The 21,772-nt window shown below is 41.5% G+C and overlaps 1 protein-coding gene and 1 long non-coding RNA gene across 2 annotated transcripts in view; one reads left to right on the forward strand and one right to left on the reverse strand.

Moving 5' to 3' along the window:
* Window positions 1–21,772, forward strand: part of LOC110961282 (AT-rich interactive domain-containing protein 1B-like) — a 184,839-nt gene that overhangs the window by 88,186 nt on the left and 74,881 nt on the right.
* Window positions 7,776–14,388, reverse strand: LOC127536704 (uncharacterized). The gene is made up of 2 exons (XR_007945810.1): window positions 14,176–14,388; window positions 7,776–8,031 (listed from the first exon to the last, which is right to left on the reverse strand). It is a non-coding gene; the product is annotated as an uncharacterized LOC127536704 (long non-coding RNA).

The following is a 21,772-nucleotide window of genomic DNA, read 5'->3' on the forward strand; positions in this document are numbered from 1 at the left end:
AATTGAAAAAAGATGACAGTATTCCTTTGCAGTTTCAGAACAAAAAGACAATCAGATTATCGCAGCAGTTAGATTACTATTTTAAAATACAGCTTAATTAAGCTAAAGAGCGACATACTCCCATGTTGTCAACTCTCGTGCTTTTGCCATTAAACACTTGCTTTTCAGTCTCTGTCTTCCCAAGCAAACAACACCAATATTGGCCCATAAACCACACAGACGAGGCAAAAGAATCCAGTTTATATGCCTTTAGTTGACACACACAAAACACATCGTTAGTGACTGACTTTACGGCGATGAATACAGAGTCAGCAACATGTCAACATGAGTCACTAACAATAAATGTAACCCAGGTTTTGTTGTAATATTCCAAGGAGCTGAGGTTTAGTTGTAGCTGTTTGTAGAAACCTGTGCTGATCTATCTAACAAGTCACACTGTGCACGTTCTTCACCTCAGCCAGGTGACCTCTCAGAGTGACGGTTTTTATGCAGCAGTTATTTGTTACATAAAGTGACCATCCTCAAGTTGAGTCCTGAGCTCCATGTCTGGGATTTTTTTTGTCTTTACCATAAGAGTCGGGTTTTTCTCCATGGAGTTTTGTCTGTCTGCAGCACTGACATTTTTGTACACATGGATGTTTCTTATAACTGCATTTTTGTGACCTTTCTGATCATTAAAGTAACAACTAAAATATAGCAACAGGTTGCCTAGTAACCACGAAAACACATTTTAAGTCACCAAGAGTTGTTTGTTGCATTTAGATAAACAATGGTTACAAATGATTTCTCAAAATTAAACAAACAGTAAATAAACTAATTAAAAGATGTTCCCAGCTACACAATCAGCATGTTTAGGCATCTCTTCATCTGAGATACTTAAAGGGTCATTTCACCCAGATTCATCTTAAATTGAATTGCTATTTGACATTTTTTTAAAGTATTTTATATGCCCTCCTATCTCTAAATCCACTAAGTTATCCCAGAAAACACACAAATATACTTTCTTAGAACATACGTGTCATCTTATAGATTTCCAGCAGTAATGGAGGGTAATCAAGGTGCACCACTTAGTTACTGATGACATTTTTTAACAATTATTCCATAATTGTCTTGGAATACATTTATTTTTCAGCAACATGTCCGGATGCTTTACTGAACACAGCGATGTTGAACGGTGGGGAATTGCGGGATCACATCCATGTCAGCACACTAAAGTGACTCCGACAGCTTGGTTAGGATGTACTTAGGTGGAAGTCAGAAAAAAACCCTGCAGGAATTTCACCTCTCATCCAAGAGCTCAGAACTGAAGTAGAGTCTTGGTTGAAAGGTGAAATGTCTACGAAGCCTAAAGAAAAAAAAGAAGTCCAGCTGCTTTTTACTGCAGCTCCTAGGACGAGCTGGATGACTGAGAATCCACGCATGCAAACCTCCAGGAGGCTCTTTGTAGTTAAAGTCTTAGCTGACAGATTAATTTAAGGCTACCTGCGCAGTCGTCAGGCCCTCACAGGGCGTTACCAGCAACAAGGACTATAGGGCAGGGCCAGTTATTTAATCCAAAACTGACAGAAATAAAGGCACAGAGGCAAATGCAGGCATGCCAGTGTTCCATTTGTTATAGAATACATACTTCAATGTTTGTGTAAAGTCAAGCAGAAATAGTGTTACCAGCACGCCTGCGGCAAGTAAATAGTGTCAGCAGGCAGGTCCAGTCAGAGGTCTCTATATTTTGAAAGTCTTCTCAAAGGTGAGCGGCGCTAGAGTAGGTGAGCCGAATGTATCCTACACTCTGTGTGAAAAAGGTTTCTTCAGTTCTTTTGTTTGTTCTCCTGAGTGTAGGTGTGTTTGAATTTCATCATGTGTGCGTACATTCGTGCTTGTGCCGTCCCTTCATAGCCCAGCGCACGACTAACACTTTCCATGCATCACGTCATGTGTTGCTCCTCATGCTTGTGTGCGCGTAGCACAGGAGTGTAAGCCTTCATTTGTTGTCGATCTCGCTATAAGCTTCTCGGGAAATGATCCGTGAATTTCGAAGACGAAATGATCTGTCACTGTTGGAGCAGATGCACAGCCGCCTCAGAAGTACACATATTTACTGTAATAAGCTTTATGAGGAGGAATGTATTTTGATGCAGTGTTTGCATTACGCTGTGTTATCCTTCCTAATGATGTCTGACCCCCGCTTTGGCGGTGGAAGTTTTACATCTTGTTTCCAGCGTGCAGTCTTTCTTCCGCTGTCTTTTATTTGTCTGTTTGGTCCCTTTTTCTTGCTTTTAATTAAAGAAACAAAGAAGGAGCGAGAATGTATCAGTGGTGTTGCAGCTGTCTTTACTGTCAGATTTAATTGTGCATGAATCTGTGTGTGAATGTGTGAGTGAGTGTGTGTGCTTGTTCACAGGCAGGGCAAGTATTTCTGTTTATTTGAGTTTTTAGTAAAACAGTAAATCTGTGTATGTCTGAAAATGTGTGCAGGAGTGACAGTGGTCAGTTAAATGGGTGTCTTGGAATATGTGGGAAAGGAAGGTTAATTTGTATATGAAAGCACACGGGCTTCTATCTATGTGTGTGTGTGTGTGTGTGTGTGTGTGCATATCAGGTGGTGTGACACAAGTCGACTATGCATTCTGGTTTAGCTGTTTAAACAGGCAGCTCCTCAGTCAGCCGTGCCTCGGCTGCATAATGAAGGACCCCAGTCCATTGAGTTTCTTGCTGCGTTCAGACAGAGAAGCCAACACACTGCAGTCTGCACATAGACACACAGCCTCATTCCATCACACTTCCTCAGTCTGCGTTGATTATTATTTTTCTTTCCTTGTCCGTCTCTTCCTGTTTGTCTCCGCGTCTCTGTGAATCTCTCTCCGTCATTTTCTCGTCATTTATTCTGTCGTTCTTATCGCCTTTTGATGCTCTAAATTCAATAATTGTAACTTCTTTCTCTGTCTCTCTCTAGCCTGATAATAAGACTGAATTGCCATTTCGTTTTCACTCCATTATTCAGTCTGACACAGCTGACACCGAACTAGACTTGAATGCTCGGAGAGGGCACAACAACAGTGTTGGACGTTTTCTGTTGCTGTGCTCTGGTAGTGATCGACGTCATTTTCAGTCAACACAGAACTGCTTAGCGGCGGTTGCCAGGACAACTTAATGAAATCTTTTAGGTCGATTTAAAACAACACGTTGAACTCACCATTTTTATGATGCTTTTTTTTCTGGCACAGGAAGATGACGTCGCCATTCTTAATCAACTAAACCCTGATTGGCTCTTTTTTTTCCTGCTGGGGAAGCAGCTGTCAGTGAGAACGACACCAGACTGATATGAATTACTGAGTAAATTGGACATGTGGGCAGTTATTTAGATGTCTGCAGCCAGGCTACTATCTCTCTCTTTCTTTTTCTGTCTCTGTTTTTGCACCTCCTCCCCCATTCTCTCCTTTTCATTTCTGTACACATTCTGTCAGTTGTCTGTCACCTTCTCTCTTCCGCTCTACGTCTGATTCATCCCGCTGTCCAGCAACTTTTACTCATTACCACTCAAGCCCATTTTCTCTCCATTTAACACTCATTATCTCTCTCTTTGTCACACTGTTTCCCTCGCTGTCCAGTGGACGAGGAGAGAGGCAGGTTGAGCGAAAATGAGGGGAAGCGGGGAAAGAGATTCTTGCCATAATAACTTTGTCCTTGCACTTAAGAAAGGCAAAATATTTAAATTGCAAACCGGTGAAGGAGGGAAGCAGCCAGAAGGGTGGAAGAAATGACAAGATTGAAGAGAAAGAGGGAGAATGGCAAGTGAGAGAATTATTAAAATGTCTTTAGGGGGATGAGAGCGGCGAATCATTTTTCCAACACAAGAATAAGAGGACCAGCTGGAGAAAAAAAAAGGAGAAAAGTATTAGCCGAACAGAGTTTTCAAACGCGGAACTGATGGCGGAGTTTTTACCTTCCAAAAAATGAACGCACAGGCGATGTTTTGTGTGTTAGAAAAGCTCAAAAAGAAAGAGACTGCGCTTTCATCTCTTTCTTTTTTTAGTGTTTCTGTGATCTCAACTCTGGAGGATTTCGTTTCAGCGCTTTTGAAATCATGTCCTCGTTCCCCACTCTGCTTTGCTTCCTTCCTGTCGCTGCGTGTCTGTGTCTGTGTGTGTGTATCTATCCGTGTGTGTGTGTGTGTGTGTGTGTGTGTGTGTGTGTGTGTGCGTGCGTGTGTGTGTGTTACACGCCTGGCTAACAGTGGCAGCAACACAGATGTGCCGATAGAAATCCAGAGGCTAGCAGCAAAGCTCGGAGGGACACTTGCACACATATACACACAGTGTGACAGCAGGGACACATTCACCCTGGGAGACTGAAGGAGGACACAATCCAGCATCCCTGAAAGACACAGTGAAGGAACATGCTACAGACACACACTCCACAGAAGTAGAATTTAGAGCAAAATGTCAAAATGTATCTCTGCGGGTCCTCAGCACCCGAAAAGGCTATCTCCAGAGGGTGTGTATGGAGGAGATAGAGGCGGAATTGACACTTGCATTGAACGTTGCATCCCTCTTCACTCCCTTTCAACCTCATTGACCTCGTGGTGTTTCGGGGTTTTTTTTTTTTTTTTTTTTTCCTTCTTCACTGCCATCATGATAAAAATCACCCCTCCCTCCTCATCCATTTTAAATCCCCCCCCCCCTCCAATTCTAATTCACTTAAAGGGATAGATTGTTTATCATCCCATCTGAAGCTACGAAACCTCCTCCCTCCTTCCATTCTTTACCTTTCACTCCATCCCTCCCTCCCTTCCTCTCCCTCCCTCGCTGCTCTCCATTTTCCTTTTTAATTTCTCGCGAAGGCTCTTCGCCTTCGTTCTGGGTAATTAAAATGAGAGCAGGGAGATTGAAAATAGGAGGAAGAAGAAGAAGGAGGGGTAGAGGGGAGGTGAGAGGAGAGAAACGGGGAGTCTGAGCGGGGTAGGGATGGCAAAGAAAAGGCATATTAATATATACAGACTGTTGATGTTGCGTTTTGTGATGAGGTAATGGTGGACGGCTTCCATCGCACCATTGGCCAAAATCGGTGACTGTCATCGCCCGCAGCCAATCAGTATGCCGGACAATCTCGCTTTTTTTTTCTTGTCATGTCTAAGTACTCATTATGCTGTTCAAGTTCTTGGTATGTATTTGTGTATGATTCCATTCATCCCTCCATTTCTGTGGTAATAACGCTAATTTTCTCCCTCTCCTTCTCGCTCTGTCATGTGCAGACACAGTCATTATAAGACTGTGAAATCTACTGTGAATCTGAAAAGCACTAATGATCCAACAACCACTTAAATAGAGCACATCTCACACGTACACACATATTATATACACACACACGCACACAGTCCTACAGTAAAGTGTCACCAGTGTTGGGGAAACATTCCTGGGAATATATGTAATTAAATGCCAAATGCCTGTTGTAATGCAGCCATGTAAAATTAATGAATTGCATGTTTTTGCATGGGAATAATTATATGCAAATGCTATGGAATGTATGAGTAATTACAGTGATATCATCGTGCTGATCGCATTATAATTATGGCCTTTCTCTCTTCCTCTATGTCTTTGTCGCTGTTGGCTGTGCTGCACCTTCATCATTTAGGTAAGAGATTTTTTTTCATTGAGTTTACTGTTTTGTTTTGTTTTAATTTACATCCCTATAGTCTATTATCATGATTAAAACAGCCAGGAAATTCAATTTAACATCTTTTATTATTTTTAAATCTCACATACGTTCTATAAACCTAACAAAAACATTATGAATACACAATACTTGCTAAGAAACGCACAATAAAATCCTCTGTGGGGGGACCATTAGGTCAGATCAAGGTTCTTTATATTCGGACAGAAAGATCATAGAGTGGTTTCCCCCCCTGAATGAAAGACTTACGGCTAAAATAAACAAACTTCAAGGGTAAGAATAATACGTTTCCTCCGTGTGTGAGGGGCGGAAGAAGGATGAGGTAAGAGGAAGGTAAGAGGAGAAAGAGAAAGTAAGAAGGGGATAAAGAGAGTGATCCAGACAAGAGCTGGCTGTGTGAATGAGGGTTCCTCTGATCGCCACAGAAGAATGTGCCTTTTCAGATGTTCTTTCCTTCGCTCTGCTTGTCCCTCTAAGGGCCCCGTAACAGGCCTTATCTAAGAGCCGTGCATGGCTACTCATCCCTGACACACTGAATATGCACCACGCGCTAGTGCCCACACACACACACTGAGTTACTTAAGAGTGTGCGTCGCCACATTATTCACACTAAATGCCTAAACGCTTCCATCTCTGCGCTCTTCAGAGGCGTACGGTTGGATGGCACTGCGATTTGACATTGAGAATGCATTGTGAGAACGTAAGAGTGGCTGTAAGGGACATTTTGCGGTGGCTGCATTAGAGATAGTGCTGTCATGTGCCATCGTGGATTAAGAATGCGTTGGATTTTGGCCTCTTGTGGATGAGTGAGATGTGAGTGCGCTTATGTGTCAAAGAGGCAGTTGGTACGTCAGGATTTGATCAGTTCTGATGACATTCAGGAGCTTTACAGAGGAGCGACAGAAGGGACACTGTTATATCAGATTGTATGGGTACCAGTATATAGCTTTACGCTCATATCGGTCCAAAACCAACAATGTAAACCAAGCACTTTGCTGCTAAACCTGTCAAAACAAATCGTAAAATTTAGTTTTTCTTTCAAAGTACAAAACAGCACTGGTAAAACAATGGAAATGTTTGCACATGCAGTAGTTTTTTTTGTTTTGTTTTTTGTTTTGTCCCTGCTGCTTACTGAGCCTTTATTTGATGGCCGACTCCAACGCAGGAAGCTCCGCTCGTGTTTGAAGTCGGCAGCATGAGAAGCTGTTTGTTTGCTTGTTTGTACCTCTGGAAATTTGAGGATTTTTTGGTACAGCTACTTTCGCAAAAACGGGTGGGTGGACCTTTCTTTTTGCATCATTTTTTTTTTTGTTGCGTTTTCATTGAAGCTGCCTGTGTTCTGTGAAGGAGGCACTCTGTCATTCATATTAAACGGTGACTCTAAAAGAAGCAGTTGTTGTAAAATAATTCCATTTAATACGTTGAACAATTTTGGCTCTCTGTTGCATCAAGGATACGGCTGAAGCTTCTCTTTCATCCTGCCTCTGTCTGCATTCGATACACAAATAGATATTTTAGCATTGTTTGAAATATCGCAAAGATATAGAATGAAAAATCGTGTGTGTGTGTGTTTTTTAAGTGATATTGCATTGCTGACCTTGCCTTTTGAGCCATCCCCCATAGAGATCTTGCCCTAAACCCTTTCCTCCCTCCCAAAATCAATAAGCTAATGGAGAATGCAGGACCATGGCTGTGTCTGTGTGTACCTGTGTGTGTGTGTGTCAGTTCAGGAGGTATTAGTGTCTCAAAGCAAGGGCTAGCCATACTGGATATTGCCCCGCGGTGAAAAGGGGGATTTGGGAAGTCTTAATAGCTGAATTTACCCATTGCTTCCAAGTCTTTTTTTTTTTTATCCCGCGAGCTGTGAAAAGAGCAAATAGCTAACCTTAGCTTTGCTACAGTGGGAGTCACCAAACATGACCACAGTTCCCGCTCATTCAGAGTCGCACACACTCACACACACAGAAAAACGCACATTTCTTTTTCTTTTTTTGCTTTACAGTCAGCATGTTCCTGTGGTGGTGTGAAAAATTTGTGATTTGGTGCTTCTCTGTGGAGTCCTCGTCCTTTCATGCCAACACACACACATATATACGCTGACACCTTCAGAGGATTTACTGCGCTGTATTAGATATTTGCTTTGTCCAACATCCTGGCAATAATACACAAGCTTTGGGAATATCTCTCCCCCATTTCTGGAATTGGTTCTATCGCTCTTTTTCACGAGAGCTGACACATTATTTTGCCCTTCTCGCTTCTCTCTTTCTCCCTCTTCTGCCTTCTTCCTCCGGCTCGGCTCTCTCCTTGGTTCATCTCCCTCAGGCGAGTGGAGAAGTTGGGTGCCCTTTCCCTCTGTCTGGGGTCCTGGTTTAGGACAGAGAATCAGTCACAGTTACACATATTAGATTAGAAGAGAGTGGAAACCAAATTGCCCTCTCCTCCTCTTCCTCGTCTCCTTCCCAACCTCCTCTCCTCGTCGTCCCCTCCTCCTGCTCCCAGAGGAGGTTAAGTGTCATTGTCCTCTGCTTTTATTTTATTATTTTCCCCCCTCTCTCACTATTTCTCCATCCTCCTGTGTCCTTTGCCTTATCTCCATGTGTTGGGGTTCCAGGGACGAACCCGTTAACGCCGCCAGTTGAGGCATTTTAAGGTCAACACGCCAACAGTTCCTCTATTTTCTTGGCTTCCTCGTCCTTTGCTAATCACACATTCTAAAAAATTTAAAAAGTATCAGCAAGACAACAAAAACTTCCTCCTGTCTGTTTCGTTAATTTCCTGGCTGGCTTCACTCTGTGCTGCCGGTTAAACAGAATGTTTATTAGCTACAGTAACTCCAAATCAAAAACTGGAGGATTTTGCCAGCTTTGTCTTCTAAATTTAGGTTTTCTTTTCAGATGCAGTCTCAGGTTTATAACACATTATTTTTTTTTGTGCTGTTGCAGACTGATCCTAGTCTTTGTGGGAGCCTCTATCACATCATCCATCTCTCCATTCTGCCATTATTCTTCCTTCTGATAATCACCCCATCTCAGCAGGAAAATGGGAAGCTTGACTTTGACTTTTACCTCTGGATGGCTGTACCTGACACAAGGGCAGCGAGCCAGGATATTAACTTGGATAGATGTGCTTTTTCTTTGATCTACTGCCTACGCATATATTTTATCTGGCTCACTTTTGTGTTGTGAATCTGTCATATTCAGAGCACTTCCCTTTGAAATTTTGTTTTGATTAAAGCCATATTTTAACCTAATAAACTATAAATATCAGAAACAAGAATGAGGAGAGGGGGAGAGTGGGGGAGAGAGGGAGGGAGGGTGAGCAGTCAGTCCTCCAGATGACTCCCTGTGTGCTTCTTCCTCCACAAAGACAACTAATCCCATCATTAACCTATCGCAGGGATAAGAAGGGGAATCCCCCCAACCACACACATGCAAATGATGAAGACCTGTGTCTCGCCTTTCACCCCTCTAATCTTCTGTTCTGCACATCCAACCACACACACCTTCATTTTAGCAGAATGGTCAAATGTCTTGATCGTCGAACTGAATGCCGTGTAAAGCTAAATCCAACCGTATCCATTACCACACAGACAAACGCTCATCTCCGCTGTTAACCCGCCTGACGCCCTTTGCATCCGCATCCCTTCTTCTCAGCTGAATTGCTCTCTAAATATTTATTGCAGCATGGTGTCGTGCATATCAAACGAAACTGCGCCACTTGACCTTTCTAATGATGCCAGTGGCCCGTCTGTGTGACAAAGTGTTGGCAAGAAAAACAATGTTGAATTAACATCAAATTTAATCACCGTTGCATCTGCATGCAGCTCTCCATCTCCACCCCCTCTACAACACCCTGGTTTTATTAAATATGGAACACGCATCACAAGAAAAAGCAGAACCAGAACTTTTGCAGTGGCATTTGTCACATATTAGCACGTAATAACATTGTGAAAATTTCTGCGAACTAACGTCTTTACCAATTTTTTCACTCATTTTCACATTTATGTTTCCAGCTCAGCTAAATAAGTCTCCAGACAGTAGAATTGACCCTTTTCTTTCTTTAATATAAAGGCTACTTTAAAAGTATTATCATATTTAATGATGAAAGAGCTGGGTAGCACAGACTGCTGTGCAAAAAAAATGACTTATAGCATGTATAGGTAGCTTCTACATTGACCAAGATGGGAGCCTTCAGGTAAAGGTAGTGAATTTATTCTGAAAATAGCCTAGAGCCCATCTGGTCTATCTTTAGTGCTAGTCACAGTCTATATATTTGCCTAAATGGTGATTTAAAGTCTTTACCCCTTTTTATCATCATCATTACATCACATATACATATATACATACATAGCAACTTCATATAAGAACCTACCATATGATTGTATTAATTCAAACTCAAGTGGAATCCAAAACTGGACATTCTGCATTTACCTATAAGGAAAACAACACATGTACACTCTGATATAATGGAATCAGCTAAAATACTGCAATTATGCAATGGTAAGATCAGTGTATAACTACTATTTGGTTCGTATCATCATTATCATCCTTTGCGTGAATTAGCAAGAGGTTTTCTCGTGTTTTCTCATGATCTTACTGGTATGTATTAGCATGATAGCTTATACAGTTATAGAATAGTTGCTGGGAAAATCCTTTCACTCCAACAGCTGCTTCAGGGCTTTTATGGATGCTGTCCAGGAGAACATTCTTATCACCCCCGACAGTGTACCGTGTCTTGAATGTTATCTTTATGACTATGACGTTTCCATCTAAGCCATGGATTGTGTTTATGTCTGCACCAGTATCCGAGTTATCAAGTTATCCTGGGATATGGCATTTACACGGAGCATGGAGAAATCTGGTTATTATTATCCCCATAGTCATAATAAATGTTGGTATCCTGGTTACTGGCTACTGCTTCATGTTTACGCTGGCACCTGTGTGCTCCTGTAACTGTTAGCCTAACCTTAATTGAATTTGACTTTGGCTTATAGCAGGCTTGGCACTATTAAATGCCAACATTGCGTTGTGGATTTGACTTATCCACCTTATTGCCAGCAATGGGAGATAAGAGCAACAGGAAATATTGAAAATGTCATCCACTTTGACTGTTGTCAGGTTGTCATGGACACCATATAGGACAGGGGAGCAATGGATAAGGATATGCAGTCGTGACTGGTAGTTTCGTCGAACTAGAGTTAGTAGCCTCAAGTGGAGAGAAAATTTCTTTGTGAGTAGGACCCTTTTACCGGCTAGGTGACGCGGTTAAATCATTTATGAAACCATTCCAAATGAAAGCAGCTGTAGTTTTGTAGAAACTGGGCAGGTGTGGGGACCATTGCTTGGTTGCTAATCAGTTTGGGGATCACAGAAGCACATTTGTATGGATGTCGTGGTGTGGTGTGGTGAACAAAAACTGTGAGCCACTTCATAAAAGTCCCAGACAAGAAGGAAACCAGGCAGAGTGTTAGTTTTTTATGTTCTGAACTTGGATGTGGCAGTCAGAAACTGGGATAAGATAAGATAAGATATACATGCAACAGTATGTTGGTTTCTTACAAAGGTCTCCAGTTAGCATAATCTGGATTCTCAGAACCAGGATATCAGGAGTTTTCCAGATTTCTGAAATCAGGATAAGATGTTGACATGTTTTAGAAACCCAATCACAACCAAGGCATTCCATGTCATGGCACTCCAAATTCATGTGCCAGTTATTGTTACCCTGCAAAATTCTATTGCCTTCATGTGCTGGTATCTGACAGCTAAATTGGAAGGTCTTCATAGCAGAACATGTTTTATATATATATATATATATATATATATATATTGCAATTTTGGGGCGCTGATCTAACTAATGACTTGCACATGCACCTACTCATTAGGAATAACACTCATTAGATTAGTTCAAAGTTTGGTGAATCCAACTTAGAACTGTAGGACGAGCAAACCTCAGTGAAAAAAGAAAGAAAAAGGCTGGAAAAACATTCTTGCATGAGGTCCATTGCTTCTTGAACTCTGCACATTCTGCAGTTTATAGTCATTTTAAGATGTCTGGTGACTTTATTTGGTAAATACTGCATTTGGCACCATCTGTCAAGTTGGTAATGTCTTTGTATTTTCAGTTATTTGTGGGCATTGAGCACAGGGCAAAGGAACATGTAGCTGACACCATATAAGAACATTAGATGTGGTCTCTGCAGTGCTGGTACACCAGGACCTGTCTGTGTCTCTATTTCTCTGTTTAGTGTCTTGCTAAGTTTCCGATTTTCCGCTACTGTCATGTAATCTAACACAGTATCATCTCAGGTTAAGCTGCAGAATGTATTGGAACAGACTTTTTTGTTGTGGTTTTTCCTTCCAGGTAGTGTGATTTTCCTTTTTGGTGTGTGTGTATTTCTAATTTGTTGGGCCGAGGGCAGCATTGTATCGTCTGAGGGCTGTCCTGAGGCAATTTGGGCTTTGGCCTGAGGATTTCTCTTGTTTACTGTATTTTGCTCTCGCAGTTTCAAAGGTTTGTAGTGATACGATCAGCGGGGGTTGCCTCTGGATTTCAGGTGATAATGGAATTTGGGGCCACTTTATTTGAATGCGAATAAGGATGAGTGTAGTTCTAAATCTTGTTTTCTGCATGTTTTGATATCCATATGACGGTTCTTCCCAACATTTTGACTGTTTTGTTTCAGCTCAGTTCAATTTGTGCGTCTTCATGCTTCAGAATGGCACGCTTAAATAAATTAAGAACTGCGATGGAGACAAAACATCACTTTTCATTTCTGGCTGCTCTGGTTTCATATTATGGGCGTGACTCATGTGCTCAATGTGTCTTGGAGACTAATTGAACGGGCGCTAATCAGAGATAGATTTATTCTGAAAGGGACAACCAGGCGCTGAGCCATGCCAGAGGCCTCCAGAGAAACAAACACCGTAAGAGGGGCACGACACCCCTCTCCACTGCATACTGTGCCTCATTGATCACAAGAAGATAGAGAGAAAACGAAGAGGAAGAAATAAGAGAGAGCAATATGAGAGACCTAATTATGGAGTCTGATCATTTACATCAAAGATAATGAAAGTCTTGGACAGTCTCCCAAATCTCTCCCGAGTATTTGTAACTACGCTCTTTATCTCTCCTTTTCTTTTCTTTTCATCTAGCGTGTTCCCTGAACCTCAGTCCGCCACCATTGCATCAGTACCGAAATGCCAATGCATCATTTTAAAGAAACACCTCAAAATGAAGTCATATTTCAGCATTTAGCCCTAGCCATGAAAAGTGAACTTCTCGAATGTCCTTCCCTGGCCTAATGGACCTAGAAATCATTCAGCCATGAACATTATGCTAATACTCGCTAAGCTCGCTCTCTGTGCCTCCTTTTGTGAGTGTCTGTCATTCTATTTAGCCTGATAAACAAGTCTGATTTTCAATTATCTCTATTCAAATGAGGCCTGCGGCAGTATTTGCTTAGAGACGTCCAATTTGTGTGTGCGTGCATGTTTGAGTGCGTGCATGTGCCTCCATGAGTGCGAGCATACATCTAACTGACAGGACTGGTTCTCAGCTCTCTTTTTCACTTTCCAAATTACTTTTTTGTGCTATTTTCGTCTTGGCGAGTGTGTGTGTGTGTGTGTGCCCGGTGATGTGTCTCAGTGTGAGCATCTTCGTATATGGGTAAATACCGAGTCTACCTGTGAGAAGATGCATCCGGGGCTTCCCTCGCTCATTTTTATGGCGATGCTGTAAAGCTAAGTGGCGCCCTCTTTTTACTGCCCACTTACACCCATGGGGTTTCTCTCTCTGACACACACACAGCTTGGTAGGAATCCAACTGCAAGCTGCCACAGTCTGACAAACAAACTAATAAACTGGTTATTGATCATGTGTCATTACTGGGAGTCGGTCAGACAGACAGTCTGACCCAAACCAAACAGTAAGATAAGAGAAGGACAATTAAAGCAGAACATGATTCATCTTCCTTCCTCTCTCTCTCTCCCCATTTCTAAGAACCTCTCTCTCATCTGCCCTCCTTTACCTCCCCCACACTCCTTTCCCTCCCTCCCTCCCTCTCTCTGTCCTCTATTTATGAATTCCCCTTGCTTGGCACGGCGGCCGATGGAGAAGTTTTTAGTATGCAGCCTCTCTCAAGGACAGAGCCTTGTTAGAAAGCCTATTGAGCTGTGGAGCAATAGCCTGCTATAGCCTGGCAGTGGACTCAGTTCATCTCTCTTTCCCTGCATCCCTCTCTCCCTCCCTCTCATTAATGATGTATTAGTTTATTAGGCGTTGGATATTGGGTCGGGGACCCTGCGACGGACTTCATCATGACAGAGCTGTATGGAGAGGAAACACAGGGAGGAGGAATAGGAATAGGGAGGTAGAGGTGCATACAGATGTTCGACGATTCACTCACACACAGCACATGCTTACACACACTCACACGCACATAAAATAAACATGCTCAAACATAATAACGCATGCACACTCTGTCAGTATTCATGAACACGATCTACTTACTCCGGTGATTTAGTTGGAGTGGCTGGATTAGCAACTGTGCTCGTGTTGCTGTTGATGACGGCGTTAACAGAAAACACTGTCGTCCATACATAGCGGCCCGTGGTCACCCGGTGACACAAGGCGATTTCCCATAATGCATTTGCAGCCCGTGTAGGCTATCTGTCATGCAAAGTGATAGGTTTCAAGCGCTGAGCAGCAGTGATTGTGGTTTTGTTGCATTTGTTTGCGAATGCATTATGGAGCAGCCTTCTGTATAATTTATACAGTGAGATATTGAGTGTTACTAGCCTTTAGTGTTTCTTGCTGTGCTTCCCTTTCTTTCTTTACCAATTTATTCTTCTTGTTTTTTTTTCTTTATGTCTGTATTTCTTTCCTCATTTCTATCCAGTTATCCACTGTATTTTTCAGATACTTCAGTAGGAAAAGATTTTTTAATGGAAGCCCCAGCAGTGTTTGCATAGGTAGAGGTTGAATCTCCCATCATTATGCTCCTCTGCCTAATTATTCCATTTTTCCTCTTCCTCTTCCCTCCACTTTTTTTACTCCTTTTTCTTCATACTGTCCTTCTCACTCTTTTTCCTCTTTACTCCTTCCTTTCTGTCTTACTCCTTTCAAACGTCCATTCCTGTTTTCTTATCTTTCCTCTTAGCGGTCCATCTCCGTCTCTCTTTTTTCTGCACGGATGATTTTGTTTACCTACTTGTCATTGCTGAAGTGCTCACTCTCTCGCCGTTCTGTTGTGAGGGTTGTATATACCCTCTCTCACACACATAAATGTATGATGTATACAGAAAACACGTCCACATTAACACAGATCCCAGCTTCGACTCCCTGGCTGAAAAGTATAGGCCTTGAAAGCCAGCCAAGCCATCACATCTTACCGTTTTTACCCTGTGCTGTCTTTCCCTCTCTTTCTCTTTTTCTCTTTCACTCGCATTCACACACATGCACACACTAAACCTCACCAGATTTTTTTTTTTTTTTTTTTACTTGGTGCACTATCATTGCTACAGCATCTTCCTCCCTTGCGGGAGGAAGAAGCGTCGTATTTTAGACCTAAATGGAAAGCTGTGCACTTAGAGTTTGGCTTTGGCCTTCATCTTGATGCCAAGAGACGAGAGAAGCACTCGCTAAGTGAAAAGAGTTGACTGTGTGCCTGCATGTGTGTGTGCGTTTCCAGACAGTGCTGAGGGGTATAAATGTTGCTAGAAGGGAGCATTTGCGGCTCACTGTAAATAACAACTTCCCTTTCACATCTGAAGCATCTGATTTTACCTCTCTGCATGATAAGGTAATTCATTTTTCACTGAATTCAAATCACATTTTACCAGGAGTTGATTGAGAGACAGCAGTATCCTCCAGCTGTAACAGGAAGGTCACACATTTAAATCCTGTAAAATCTGACAGGGAAAAGGATGAATAAAGCTCTGCTTTCCCTTAACAACTGAGGTACCTTTGAGCAAGGTCTCTGCAAAGTGTTTGCTTTATTCACATTATAACTTGCTGCTAATGAAAGGTACACAAATGTGATGTGCTAGTTACGGCAACGCAGCTGTGGGTGACATTGCAGGTGAGGATTGATACACAACAAGAGAAAATCATTGTGTCAGTAAGCATCACTTGTTCGTGCAGCAGGGACAACTAATGACGATAAAAAACACCTGTGTGTCTCATGAGTCAGGCAGTAAGAAAGGCCATTGTTAAAGGGTCAGTGTACCCAAATCTAGACCTCTTATCCTGCCTCTAGCCATGCGCATGGTGGCTTCTACTGAAGAAATGTTGCTGTTTAAAGAGCAACTTAGAGTTACATTTTTCATTAAATTTCTATTAATTTTTTCTTTAAAATTAGTGAAAACTTAAAGCATGATTGTGTATGTTTAATGAAACATGAAAGCAGAAATTCAGATGAGAAGTGGGCATTTTAAATACAAACACAAACTCCAGCTTCGTCAAGACATAAAATCCACACTATTTTTGAACAACAGAGGCAGTTTTGGGGCTTGTTTAACTACTGCACACAGCACAAATAAAATCGTATTTATTTTATTGTATTTGGAGCTATGATGTCTAGCAAACTGCCAGACAATGGCAGACAAGAGCAGTTTCTACACACTAAACTAAACGGGTGCAAATGGCCGTTTTCCATACAAACTTGCATCCTGTTTTACGACAACCCAAAGCTTTGAGTGTGTTCTGATCCACTTCAGTAGAAGCTCTTTCAGGGCTGTTTTCGATGGAGAAAAGAAGTACCTGGTCTGGGGTAGGCTCTAACTGGTCTTGAAGCACTACTGTGTGAGTTTTGATGCTGATTGGTTAAAATTTAGAGAGAACAACAAGTGCCATTTCTCTGCCCTCTTGATGTTCTTGAAAGGGGCTGAGGCAGCATATCTGGTCATAGACCACTTGTGGATTTAATTTAAATGTGACTGAAGATGTTTGTTTATTCACTTGTCTGTGCCATTTGACTGTATATGTTCATACAAGTTCAAGTTGCAAGAGGCCAATTGTCTCTACAGGCTGTGTTCCACTGCAGGAGCTTGTTTTAGGGCACGTCAGACCTTGCTGTTCATTCCAATCACTAAAAACCCCCGTAGAACCTCTTTCAGGGCCATTTTTGAGACAGAAAAAAAACCTAATCCAGGGTAGGTACTTCTAAGAAGCCCTGAAAATTTGATTACTGATTAAACTCAGAGAGAGCAAGAAGTGCTATTTTTCTGCTCTTTCGATGTCCTGAAGGATTTGCAGTCCTCTATTTTATAGCATCATTCTCATCAGCGTAAACCTCAACATACAGACTAACATAACAAACCTTTCTCCTCTGTTATCTATGTACTCACCAAACTGAATCATCCAGTACGTACTTTTAGTCATTCCTGTAGCATCACCTGAGTTCCTGTAGATGAGAGCTCTCTTATATGTATATTCTCTTTAATTTGGTTTTACTGGCATTTTAAATTTGCAAATATTTTATTTATTTATTTTTTAAAATAATTCCTGAATTCCATTTAGTTGGTGCAGTTTAAGAGTTCTCCTGTTGTATACACTGACTGACTGATGCTGTCAGAAAACAGTCATCAATATTGTTACTTCTAGTACATGTTTCTCATCTTTTTGTATGATGACAAGTCAAAATGCCGTAAGAACGACATTTTGGAGTTGCTTAACTTCAACTGCAACTTGAAAATCCATCTTAAATTTGACAACCTCCCATTTACATGCGTAAATACGTGTATGCTGTCCATCTATATACACCCCCTGTCGAAAGTTTTGAGACACTTTCTCATTCAAATAAATTAGAACCCGTCTCAAAACTTTTGACAGGGGGTGTAAACATTACCGTTCAAAAGTTTGGAATCACTTAGAAATTTCCTTATTTTTGGAAGAAAAGCTTCTTTTTTTTTCAATGAAGATGACATTAAATTAATCAAAAACGCAGTCTAGACATTGCTAATGTGGTAAATGACTGTTCTAGCTGGAAACAGCTGATTTTCATTAGAATATCGACATAGGGTTACAGAGGAACATTTCCAGCAGCCATTACTCCTGTATTGTAATGTTACATTGTGTGAGCTAGTCATGTTGAAAGGCTAATTGATGATTAAAAAACCCTTATGAAATTATGTTAGCACATGAATAAAAGTGAGTTTTCATGGATGTCATGAAATTGTCCGGGTAACCCCAAACTTTTGAACCGTAGTGTGTGTGTGTATGTGTATATATATATATATATATATATATATATATATATACACATACATACATACATACATATATGGATACTCAACCAGTGACCCAGCTTCCCCTCACTTCCTAGCCAGCTGCAACCTAATATTCATGCATAGTGGAGCTCTCAAGAAAAGTTAAGTTTCATAGGAGCAGTGTGAAGTGTTAGTCAGTCAGTTGGTCAGTCAGTCAGGCCAAGTTTGAAAAGAAATGTCTTCAAAAATTATGTGTTACTGTCGTTCCGGCTGCTGCTGTCAGCTCTTCTTTTTTCACTTTCTCTGTCTGTCTCAGCACCTTTTTCTTTCGCTCTCTTTTCCTCCCTCTGTTTCTCTCTCTCTCTCTCTCTCTCTCTCTCTCTCTCTGTCTGACATTCGCTCACACGGAAACTGTCCGTTCAACCTGTGTGCAACAATGTAATACCCTCCCCTCTCCCTCCTGCCTGGAAAGAGTGTTTTTACGGCAGCACAGCTCATGTTTGCCAATGAGCCACCATAGATAGCTACCCTGTGGTACACCACAGAGATCCTCACTGACAGACGAGAAGAGATGGAGAGAGACAGCGCGCACACGCATACAAATCCACTCTCGCAAGCTACAGACAAACATGAACATACTTAACACATCTTTAATTGTAATTGCTACAGTCACAGATCTACTGTCTGCTAGTGAGCCATTTATTTCACACACCAAAACAATGAGGTGTGTAATGCTGTTGTTGGGCTATGCACCGCTGCTGCTAGATTTGCACACATTGCTCTCATCAAGTATTTACTGCCTATTCTTTGGAGAGGATGAATAGTAAATTGCTTCTGGTATTAAGGCGACAGCATCTCTGTTTTAGTTTCGGAGGACTATTTTCCACCTCCTCTGTCTTCCTGTGTTTTTCTCTCATCAGACAAACTCAGAGTCGGGGGGTGGAGAGGGGTTGTGACTCTTCTGCCAGAGTGTGTTGTGTCTTATATTGTCTTCTACACACACATGCGTGCGCGCACACACACACACACACACACACAGTCTGTCTCTCTCTTTTTTTATTTATAAGTACCCACAGTGTGTCATCCCACCCCCGAATATGCAATGAAAGCTGTGGGGTCACTGGTTCCTACTCATTTTCATAATCTGGTGTACAGAGGCAGAGAGAGAGGGATGGAGATAGAAGTCCAGAGAGGAGAGTTTCTCCTGTCTCTCTCCCCCTCTCTCCCTCTGTCATCTTTTTTTTCTCTCAGTGAAGATGAAGTTGCTTGCTGTTCCTGCCAGGGAGGAGGACGGTGGAAGGAAAGAAAATGGCTTCCGTTCACATCGGAGCTGGAGTCATTCGTCTGCTTTCCTCTCACTTCCTTTAACTCTGTTGTTCCCTCTAAGTGCTTTTACACATCTCTCAGATGTCCTCTTGTGTTTTTTTTAATTGTTTTTAATGCTAATAGTTAAAGTTCTGTTCATGGACTTAAGTTTCCATTAGCTATTATCCATTATCTTATGGCTCACTTATGACTGATACGAACACTACAATGGCTTCTACTGGTGCTGCTATCATTCAAATACAGTTATAATATATAATACGAACAGTAAACCTATAGAATGACTGCACCCATGTGTAATATCAATTGAATGTCTAATCATTCAAAATTGTATCAGCCATCATTTCTTGCATTATGTGTAAGTTGAACAGTAGGCGTTTGGATCATTATCATAGTGGAATGTTCCTCTTCTTTCAAGCCACTGCAGACTCTGAGTCATCTTGTCAGCCTTTATTTTAGTACATCCGCAGGGCATTCATGGTGCCATCTATAAATGTCATCTCCTAAACACATTTTGCACTCATGCAGTCCCAAATTATCACATTCCCACCTCTGTGCTTCACTGTCAGGCCTGTGCATTCACTGTGTTAAGTTCACACCAAACACGTTGGATCATATCTCATTGTCCCGATATTCATCAGGCTTCTTTTTGTCTTCTCTAGTTTTGTGTCAAAGAGTGTGTAAGGGTTTATTTCTTGGAAACAGCCCATAGAAGTTGACATTTCATACTGTCCTTCACACTGTCTGAGCTGTCACAGACGCTCTAATTTTCATTGATGACCCCTGTACGATGGCTGAGGCAGTTGCTTATCTGTTTTTCAAAGCTAGATTGTGCCGCACTGTCCGTGTCGCTATTGTAGAGGACAACCCCTGCAGCACTGATTAGAGGTACTATGGCTCATTCTCTACCTCTCGACTGCTGCTGTAGCTGTATTTTGATTGATTATTAGTTTGTCAGCAATCTTTCCCAGTCACACAATCGGATTTTTGAACTCCCTCTGCAATTCTTTTCCATGTGGAGCCATGATGCAGGCATTTGGATTGACACAGTGCATAGGTCCAACACTGACCAAGTTCTGATGTTTACAGGTCATTGAATGACTGTGTTCATCCAATTAGGCTAATTGGAAATCACAAGTGTGCTTCATTTACTTTCAGCGATCACACATCACACTTGTTTTCACTTCTGTTGCACTGGGGTTCTATTCTGAGGCCTGTAGTTTCAGTATGGTTTCTTCTAAAGCATTTGTTTTAACTGCTCATGAGGGGAAATAACCCACTTGTCAACCTAGAAGTAGTACAAAGAGATGATACAATTTGAAATCATTTGACATTTAGGTGGTATTGCAAAGGGGAGTGCTCACTTCTCTTGTATACTGCACTTAACTGAAGCCATATACATCTGATTAACATTAAAATGCAGCTTGTATCTTGATAGTGATATCTGATCACAGGCCTTTGCGTTTACACACGATGCAGATAAGCTTTGTTGCTTTCTTGAGCATGCTGCCTACTACATTTGGGAATGACGCTAATAGCTGTTAAAGTGCAGCAAAACGGTAAAGATGTGGGAAATAAAAGCAAAACAATTACTTAAAAGACACTAAGTCTTTAGAGCTGTGGGGAAGGTGATCATTTTCTATGGGTTTGTTACTGCAAACAAGTTCTTTCACATTACATTAAGTCATTTAATCTATTGGTAATATAAAAATTGTTGATTGTAGCCGCTTTAAGTATGTGGGATTTACCCCTGGGTGAGATGTGAACACTTCCAGATGTGTTCTGCTAATCCAATGTCAATATGAGTTACATTAGCATGCATTATTCCCTCTCCAGATAAGATATCAGGTATGACAGGTGTAAATTGAGTCAGTATGCAAGATCCAATGAAAATGCTGCATCATAATCAGTCAAGCTACATGCAGATTAGAACATTGACCATAACTTCAAATAAACATGATTTTAATGCAATGAAATAAGCTCAAGTACACAAGTTTTACTTCTCTGCTGATCTGTTTTGGCTGAGATAGTCACCAGTAGCCTAGAGTTAGTCGTCCAACCTTTAAATGGTCATAACAATTACCAATTTGAATTTGTACTGAACTGTCTTATTTATTCATGTATGCACCAACTTGTGTTTCATTACTGCTGTTGTTTACTTGCATAGCCAGAGGTAGCAAACGATAAAGATCTCTAAAGAGAATGCAACTTCCTCTCTCACACACACACACACACACACACACACACACACACACACACACACACACACACACACACACACACACACACACACACACATGCCTCGGACTATCTATCCATCTCTAATTCTTTCATAGCCTCACAGTTTCCTCTCTGTTCTGTCTCTGTTTCACTATCTTTATCACGTTTTCTCTGCTGTTTTTCCCCTCACCCTTTTTACTTTCTCTCCCCTTTGTCCCTCCCTCCTCAGTTCCATCCATTCTCTTTCAATCTATCTGGCTCCTCTCTATTGTGTCCTTCCCTGGGAGACCATGAAGGCAATAACCAGAGCTGTGAGAGGGTCAGTCTGTGTAACCTGTGCAGGTGTGTGTGTGCTT

Source organism: Acanthochromis polyacanthus, chromosome 1 (genome assembly GCF_021347895.1).
Source record: "Acanthochromis polyacanthus isolate Apoly-LR-REF ecotype Palm Island chromosome 1, KAUST_Apoly_ChrSc, whole genome shotgun sequence".
Taxonomy (NCBI): Eukaryota; Metazoa; Chordata; class Actinopteri; family Pomacentridae; genus Acanthochromis; species Acanthochromis polyacanthus.